The 8,669-nt window shown below is 43.0% G+C and overlaps 1 protein-coding gene across 1 annotated transcript in view; it reads left to right on the top strand.

Moving 5' to 3' along the window:
- The window catches only part of EYA1 (EYA transcriptional coactivator and phosphatase 1), a 157,970-nt gene that overhangs the window by 103,925 nt on the left and 45,376 nt on the right, over positions 1 to 8,669 (top strand). The window lies entirely within an intron of this gene.

Here is an 8,669-nt window from a genome sequence, read left to right as displayed (position 1 = left end):
GGCTGGCGGGGGGGCGGGGAGGGGAGGGGACATGGGAGGTTGGGCTGCCAGCCTTGCCTCCAATCAGGGTAGGGGGGCTGATCAGGGGAGGGGCCAGTTGGGGGGAGGGGCCCCAGGCAATTGGTGGGCTGGCCCCACCCCCTGGTCGAACTCCTGGTCGAGGGGACAATTTGCATATTACCCTTTTATTATATGGGATTGAACACATACACAGTAGTGTCAGAGGTGCCTCGCCATAATTCTTCCCTTCAGGGAGTTTATAAATGAACAATGGAGGCTGTTGGTAGGGAATGAATGAATCTTCCACAGCAGTCCTTCATGGGGCAAAACTATTCTGAACTTAAATGCCACTTTAAATCCACAAAGAGTGAAACCATAGACTCTGATGCCTAAAGGAATTCAGGCAACCATTCTCCCTGTATTATTCATGACAAGCATTCCCTAGTAGCTACAATCATTGAACTAGTAAGAAGTGGCCCATAATAGGACGTCAGTTGGTCACACTAGCACTGTGCATCAAGAAAAACCAAGATCCACAGAGCTGTACAACCAAAACCGAAATGCTGGCGGCCCTAAGTGAGATGCCTCTCCCTGGGGTGCTGCTCTTACGTGACACCGGGAGTTCTCCTTGGCCGCCGATCAGTGTTGCCCATGACACTGCTGTTCCAAAATGTATGCGATGTGGGCATTCCTCTGATTTTCTAGTATAAGAACATCCCATAGGGTAAAAATCAGTGGTGTTCACACAGGGAAAGCAGTGTTTGACGTATGTTCTTGTGTGTCTGCTACACCTCGCCTAAGTCTGGGTAAGATTGCCAGGCGAGTCCTGAGACCTTCTTTTTGATAAACGGTGACATCCTGGGGAGCTTTGCTTGGCTCTTATGATTTTAACGTTTAAAAACTTTTTGGCATTTTAGATTTGGGTGTGTTTCACACTTTCAAAAGAAATATTTTTAATCTATAATTACACCCACCAAAGACAACCAGTCTTGTCTTTGCAAATATTTTCATATAGTTTTATATAGTTTTTAAATTTCAACTATAGAAACTTCTTAAACACGCACACAAGTAGATGGGAGAATGTAACGAAGCCCAGTGTAGTCTCTCCCAGAGTTAGCAGTTACTAAATCCAGGGTCCTCGTTTTGTGTCTGTATCCTTACCACAGCCCTCCCCACCCCTAGGATTATTTTTCAAAGCAAATCCCAGATATTATTTTATTTGTATATATTTCATTATGTTTTTAAGACTCCATTGAAAGAGTTTTTTAGAATAGAAATAGTAGGTGATACCCAGTACTTCAGCAATTTAGAAAAATTAATAATTATTTCATAATATCATTAAATGTCTAATCAACAATTACATTTCCCCAATTGGTAAAAGGCGTATAATATAAACTCTACCTTCTTAGCAATTTTTAAGTGTACGGCTCAGGAACATTAAGTAATTCACATTGTTGTTCAATATCTGGAACTCTTTTCATTGTGCAGAACTAAAGGTCTGTAGCCAGGAAACAATTCCTCAGGCTCTCCTCCCGCAGCACCTGGCAACAACCTGCTCTACTTTCTTCTGTCTTAATGATTTTCATGGCTTTAAGTGCCTCATCTAAGTAAAATCAGACAGTGTTGGTCTCTATGTTAGTGGCTTATTTCACTTAGCATAATCTCCTTAAGCTTCCTTTGTGTTGTAGAATTCTGTGTCAGAATTTCCTTCCTCTTCAAGGCTGACTAATACTCCATTGTATGGGTGTACCACATTTGCTTATTCCTCTGTCAGTGGACACTCGGGTTGCCTATACCATTTAGCTATTTTGAACAAGGCTGCTATGGACATGGATGTACAGTTATCTCTTTGAGACCCTGCTTCAATTATTTGGGGTATATGCCCAGAAGTAGACTTGTGCCTAATTTATTAAAGTAATTTATTAAAGATTGGTCAGACTCTTTTCCATAGCACCGTTTACAGTGTGCAAGGGTTCCAGTTTCTCCACAGCCTCACAACACCATGCTTTCTATCTGTCTGTTTTTTATAGTCGTCCTAATGGGTGTCAGGTAGAATGTCATTGTGATTTTGATTTGCATTTCCGTAATGGTTAGTGATATTGAGCATCTTTTCATGTGCTTGTTGACCATTTATGTATCATCTTTGGGGAAATATCCATTCAAGTCCTTTGCCCATTTTTAAAGTAGTTTTTTATTGTTAGTTACTGTTGAGTTGTTGTTCTTTAGTCTTCCTGCAAATTAACCTCTTATCTGATATCTGAGCTGTAAATATTTTTTCCTACTCCATAGGTTGCTAATTGGGTCCTTTGATGCACAGAAGTTTCTAGGTGCAGTGTGATTTATCTAAGCAAAGCCGGTGGCATGACCATTATAAGAATGTGCATTTGGGGTGTTTTTCTGACCTGTGTGCATGCAAGAACTCTTGCCCTCAGGTCCTGAGCACAATTATTTTGGAAGAAACTTTTTCAATGTCTGTGTTGAGTAGCAAAAGTGCCCCTGCTAACAATGCCTGTGTTAGCACTAGTGTTACAGCTCGTTCAGTGTGCAGATGAACAGCATGGCTTCATCGTAGACTCCCTGCACAGTGTCACTCCTTGTCATCCTCAGGCATTTACTAGATGTCGAAGCAAATGGGACCACCTGCAGGAGCAACAGTGTCTTCACCGGGTGGCTGAGTCTTGGTAAAATCACATTTCTGAATCGCTATGGATTGTGGTTACTAAGAATATTTTTAAAATGACTCTTAACATTTATCAAATACCTCAGCTCATCTATGAAACAAAACAGGGCAATAAGTGGCCATATCCTAGTTCATAGGTATTTATAGACACCCTTTTCTTTTCTCCACCTCAAATCAGATTATAGATTTTCAACATGTGACAGCAACACTGACGGACATAAATCTCTCTAAAGACTGAATTTCAGGTCAGCATTGCTGCGCACTGACTTTGTCTAGAATTCCTTTTTTCTTTTTTAAACCTTTAATAACACGAAGATCTAGTATAATAGCAGTGATCAGGCTGGGGAAAAAGGAACAGGAAAGGAATGACAATAGGTCCCACATAATGCTGGTGATGTCAGGTGGGATGCTGATAACTTTAGTCTCTGTGGGCAGTTCTGTGTTCTAGGAACAAGAGAAGAAGACCTGGAGGCCAGGGGTAATTAAAGGTCACTTGACAGGGGATGAAAGCAAAACGATTGTTTTAGGCCTGAGTCTCCCTTGGGCAGATTCCATTGTTATTTAAGTTTTCTACCTACTGTTGCTTTCTGTTCAATAGAAATAATTCTCTTTGGTTTAACCCACAACAGCTATGGTAGCCTAGCATTGTGACTAGTTCCTTTCCTTCATTTTCATGACTTTAAGAAGACATTTGCAATTCATTACAGTATTAAAATAATTTAGGAGCAGGGTTAAATTTCATTCATGTGTGTGTTGTGTTGTGGTGTGTGTGTGTGTGTGTGTTGTGTTGTGTTGGATGATATTTGTTTTGTTTTGGTTAAAGAAAGTCTCCGTTACAAAGAGCTATAGTAAATTTGCACTGATTTGCACTGTTTCTTTATTAAATAAGAAGAATGGTAAAGCAATTGATTGTTTTTTCCCTTTCCAAGCCTCTCCACTGCACTAGCCAAGTTTTACTAGGGAACTAAATTGCAGAGCACATAAGAATACATTTTGCAAAATGTAATGCATGCCACTTATTGCATTTAAAAATAAATTGGCTGCTGATCTTATGCTAATATTACCCACTTAATTAAGTAGATAAGGAGGTTTTGTAAGCAGCTATTGTAAAAGTGGGCTGCTCCGTAACCAGGTACAAATGAATCAGGCGTCACTGATGAACATATTTAATACTATACTATGTAGCTGAAATGATTTTAGGGTTCAAATGTCTGTTTGTGTATCCTAATCTAGGTAACTAGGAATTTATTTTTCCCAACACTGAACAATAGCAACTAATGAAAGATCAAATTTTATATTTTTTCTTCTTCATCGGAATTATTTGAAACACCAGGTGTCCCAAAAAATATATACATACATACTTTAACAGCTGATAGCTCAATTTTGAAAAGGAAATGTATTTTGATAAACACTGCCTTTATAATTATTCAAAGTGTGTGTACACATTTTGGGGGGGGGGTACCCTGTATTTTCTATTTACTGCTTTTCCCAGTTTGTTCTCCTACCAAACTGGGAAAGCCCTTGTGCCTGGCATTGGGTTAGGTCCGAAGGATGTAGAGAGAAGGATGTAGGGCTAAGGCTCTGCCCTCCTCAGACAAGTACACATACGCTGTGGCACCCAGCACTGACGAGCCCGTGGGAGGAGTCAGGGAGGAGACTGAGCTGAGGCAGGGGCGGAGGGAGGAGCACTGTGGGCGCAGGGGTGCAGGAGGTGAGTACACCGGCTGGGTCAGAGCCCTCGGTGTGTTAATGTGGGGAACCGGGGGAGATGCTTGCCCCAGTTTTCTTTAAGGTCTTTGGTGGGAGCTGCCTTCAGAGCCACCTCGCTTTCCCATTAGGCCTCTGCTTAGTCATCCTCTGAAGAAAAGATGTTATGATTAAACTATAGCTAGGTCACGTGTTGGGGAGGTAAACAAGAGCCAGACGTCTGTGGGCCCCGTACTTGCTGACGTGTTCGGATGTTTCCTAAAAGAGTTGGGAGAATGGGACGGACATGGTGACACCTGCGCTGAGAGCCCCTGAGGGAGCCAGTTGAAGATATCTCCCAAACAGACGCATGGCTGGGAAATTAACGGGGCGGTGACTACAAGGAGAGCGTGGATTCCAGGTCCAAGGGGCAGGGTGTTGAGACTGACTTGATGTGCGGGAAAGAGAGGCTGTTTAGAAGATGCCAAGGTTTGGGGCTGGTAGGGTGCTGTTCTCCTGAAGAAGGAACACAGTGGGTTCCAGGGGAAACGATGACTCCAATTTCTAGCACATTGAGTGCCAGGTGCTCTGCAGGACATCCAAGTAGAAATCACCAACAGGTCATCGGTGTGCCAGCCTGCACTTGAGACCTAATTTAATGGAGGGGAGAGGGGCGATGGTTGAGGCATGAATTGGGTGGGGTCCGCAGGGCCGGTGAGTAGAGTGAGGAAGGGGACCAGGATCCTTTAAGAACAGGGGATGGATAATCGATTCCAGGAAGATGTTCAGAAAAGATCGATGATGTGACAGGCACCAGGGAAGGAGAAATGTCAAGATAGGACAGCACTGGCCACTGCCACAGAGGGGTCAAGTTCAGAAAAGAATGGAAAGATTTGGCAGAGAAGTTTACTTAAAAAGAGATGTTTGTTTGATGTGGAAGCAAAGTTCTATAATTTTTCAGAAGTGATCGAACAAAGCATGGTGTTTTAAAAGCAACCATTTCATAACTGCAGCCCTGGAATTCTTGCAAAAAGCACAAGAAAAGTAAGACTAAGCCAGAGATGTGGTGATTGGACCATCTCAGTTTTGGTCTTTAAAAAAAAGTATGTGTTTTTCTTCTTCTTCTAAATATGCCCAAATAAGCCATCAAGCCATGACTAACTTATTAACTGTTCAGTGTGAGCTTTTGTCACATTTGGTTTGTGTCAGACACATTTGAAAACTTAGGAAAGTATTAGAAGATTATGAGAACAGGAAAATAAAAGCGAACCTCGATGTGAGAAGAACTCCAATGCCAGAACGTGTAAGCAAATCTGCGGACACGGCTATCTGCCTGCTCTTCTGCTCATTTGCTCTTAGGGAAAACACTGAGCGTGAGACGGCTCTGCGCCCTGCCAGCTCTGTCACCACAAGCAAATCACACCGCCGCCAGGTTTCCCATCTCTCCAATCAGAAGTGGGTGCCCCCCCCCCCCCCCCGCTCAGCTTCCCAAACTGTAGATTGTGACACGTCAGTGGGCTATGAAATGGGGAATATCAGAGTACCCCCCATGCAGTGAGCAAAGGCTCCTTTTGCCAAACTTACAGAGAAAGAAAGAGAGAGAGAGAGAGAGAGAAAGAGAGAGAGAGAGAGAGGAGAGAGAGGAGAGAGAGAGAGGAGAGAGACACGGGGGGCGAGGGGGCGGTATTTCTAGAACATGGTGTAAAATATTTTTTTTTATTGTGGATCGTGGTTTGAAAAATATTTGATAAACACTGCTCCCTCAACTAGAGCCCCTTCCTATTCTAAAATTCTCTCATTCCACTTAAATCTGAAAGCTGTTCTCTTGGTGTAGTAGACGGTTCACAACACGGGGGAGTGGCAGGGATAGACACTGTGAAGGCATGAACGCTCATAACAAAAGAGAAAAACATTCAGAGGTAAATAAGGCCAACATCTGGGTCGTATTTGACCATGAGACTGAACAAGCCTTTAAAATTTATTAGTATTCCGACTGGCAAGCCATTACTCTAATTTATGAAGAAAAGTTAAATATGCTATATATTAGCAAACAATGCAGTAGTTCTTTTGATGGCGGCATAAATAAGCAACCATATCAAGGAGGAATAATACTCCTTCAAAAGTAACAATACCATGGCACATAAATTCCGGAATTGGCAGTGAAACTCTTCTGCGCGCCACATAAAAAGATTCATGGGCCTGGTTATGCGACAACTCAGCGCACTTTTATTGGCCTGAACAAGAGGGAGTAAACACCTCCGTCAGGTGTTTTGCTTTAGAAACAGCTGTTTGAACTCCCCCCACTGGTAATTCTGCTCCGGGGTATGTTTGAGTATGTGCCTTTCCAGCATGCTTGCTGATACTGCGAATGGAAGCAAGTGAGCCATTCCCCATAAAAGCCGCGTGCAGCGCGAGTCTGCCTTTACTTATTTGTCAACTGTTCTTAGTTCTTCTCAACCAATGCAATTTCATAGGTGTTCGGTGGCGGTACACAGGGACAGTTGGAGAGGGCTAAGGCGTGTGAGTCCTCGCACAGGGGAGTTGAGGGAAGGGTTTGCGGTCCCTCCCACACAGATCTCCCACACTCAGTGGCCTTGGTGTGTCTTTCCTCTCTGCCCTCTAATAAACCCCAGGGCGTTTGTTAAACCCTGTGCCAACCTAAGCCCCGACCTTTGGCGATTCTGTGTTCTCTGCCTTCTTTCCAGTCAGTCAGCGGGCAGAGGAGGCCTAGCGCAGGAGAGGAATTGAGACCAGAGGTGCCAAGCCCTCCTCTGGGATTTCGGTTTAGACCCTGAGTGGAGCTGGCAAGGAGTGGGCGGGCTAGTGCTGTGGGTGGGCGGGGTTGGCAGGGTTGACTCCGCCTCCCTTGCCACAGTTGATTGGCCCCTGGCAGGCATTCAAGGAGTCTTTGCCCCTTTCGCCCCATCACAGGCCAGCTGTCCCCAGGTGTACAAGCAGATACGATTGTGCCAAATTAAGCGACGAGAATATTTTATTATAAGAAAAAAATAATTCCATTTATTCTCTGAGAACAATGTGTTTGCATCTAGCCATCTGACTTATTAGATGAGCAAACTGAGGCTCCAGGAGAGGGCAAGTGAGCTCAGGGCCAGGGGCTCCTCCCTGTCACTTCCTGTGACTTCCCAAAGCCCATGAGTGGCACTTGGGGTAAACACTCGGGATGATCGACTGTGGATTCATGGACAGTAGAGAGTAAGCCAGGCACGTCTTGAGCTTTGGAAGGAAACAATAGAGAAAACATACAAGGCTTAAGTCAGACAGTATTAGAAAACAAGAATCTTATTTTCTCTGGCTTTTGTGTCCCTGACTATAACATAAGACTCGAGGATGTGTGATAGACAGAGTGCACCAGCCAGATGTGTGCCCTATGTGAAGGCATGGTTTCTCTAGTTACAATTTCCCTGATCAATGATGGTGAGGTAGATTCCTTCTTTCTCCGAAAAGTTTGCTGTAATAATAAAACAGTATATCAGAAATTATTGTTCTTTGGGAAAATGTGACCGTGCCGGACCTGTGAAAGTTGGTATTATTAGAATGTCAATAAAACTTTCAAACACGCACATCACATCCTTGAATATTTTCTCGACAGAAATTATTTTTCCTTCTTCATGATTATGCAGGATATTCATCATGACCCATCTTGCTTCCTCGGCATGTTACATTAGGAATACAGCAACACCATAAAATCTGCAAATATCTCCATATTCCCCCAACTTTGCCTCAGTGCCAGTAAATGTCATAGGGTATGGGTTGTGTGAGGCATTGGGTAGAAGTCACTGGATCTCTGTGTATTGTACTGGATGTTTGATGACTGGATAGTGTCACATGAATGTCAAATATGTTCCCGGAGCTGGCATGGTGCCAGGTGGTCAGAGTGGCCATCACTTCCTACTTTTAAGTATCCTCAAAATTGGCAGGCAGTCTGAATCAATAAAAATATTATATATTTTCCTCTGCAGTAAAAGTTGTATTTACTGCCCTTCACAAGTGAATCTATATTGTATCTATTTTCTAGTATTTGTGGTAATGCTTTTAGACATGTTTAATGGATTGTGGTGTAACGTAAGCAATGTCTTCTTGATTCACTGACTTTCTTGCTCCTGACACATAAGTGTGAAGCTGAATTTCCTCTACTTTATAGTATGTCTAAGTAACCCTAGATTTTATATATTTTGTAATATTTTAAGCAGCAAGTTATTTCTTCCTTATGCAAAGTACCAACAACATTAGGGGAACTTTTTAAATAAAATAAATCATTGAAGTTTGCATATAGAAGAAATCA

This window comes from Myotis davidii, unplaced genomic scaffold, assembly GCF_000327345.1.
Source record: "Myotis davidii unplaced genomic scaffold, ASM32734v1 scaffold200, whole genome shotgun sequence".
NCBI lineage: Eukaryota > Metazoa > Chordata > Mammalia > Chiroptera > Vespertilionidae > Myotis > Myotis davidii.
This window is presented reverse-complemented; position numbering and strand designations above follow the sequence as displayed.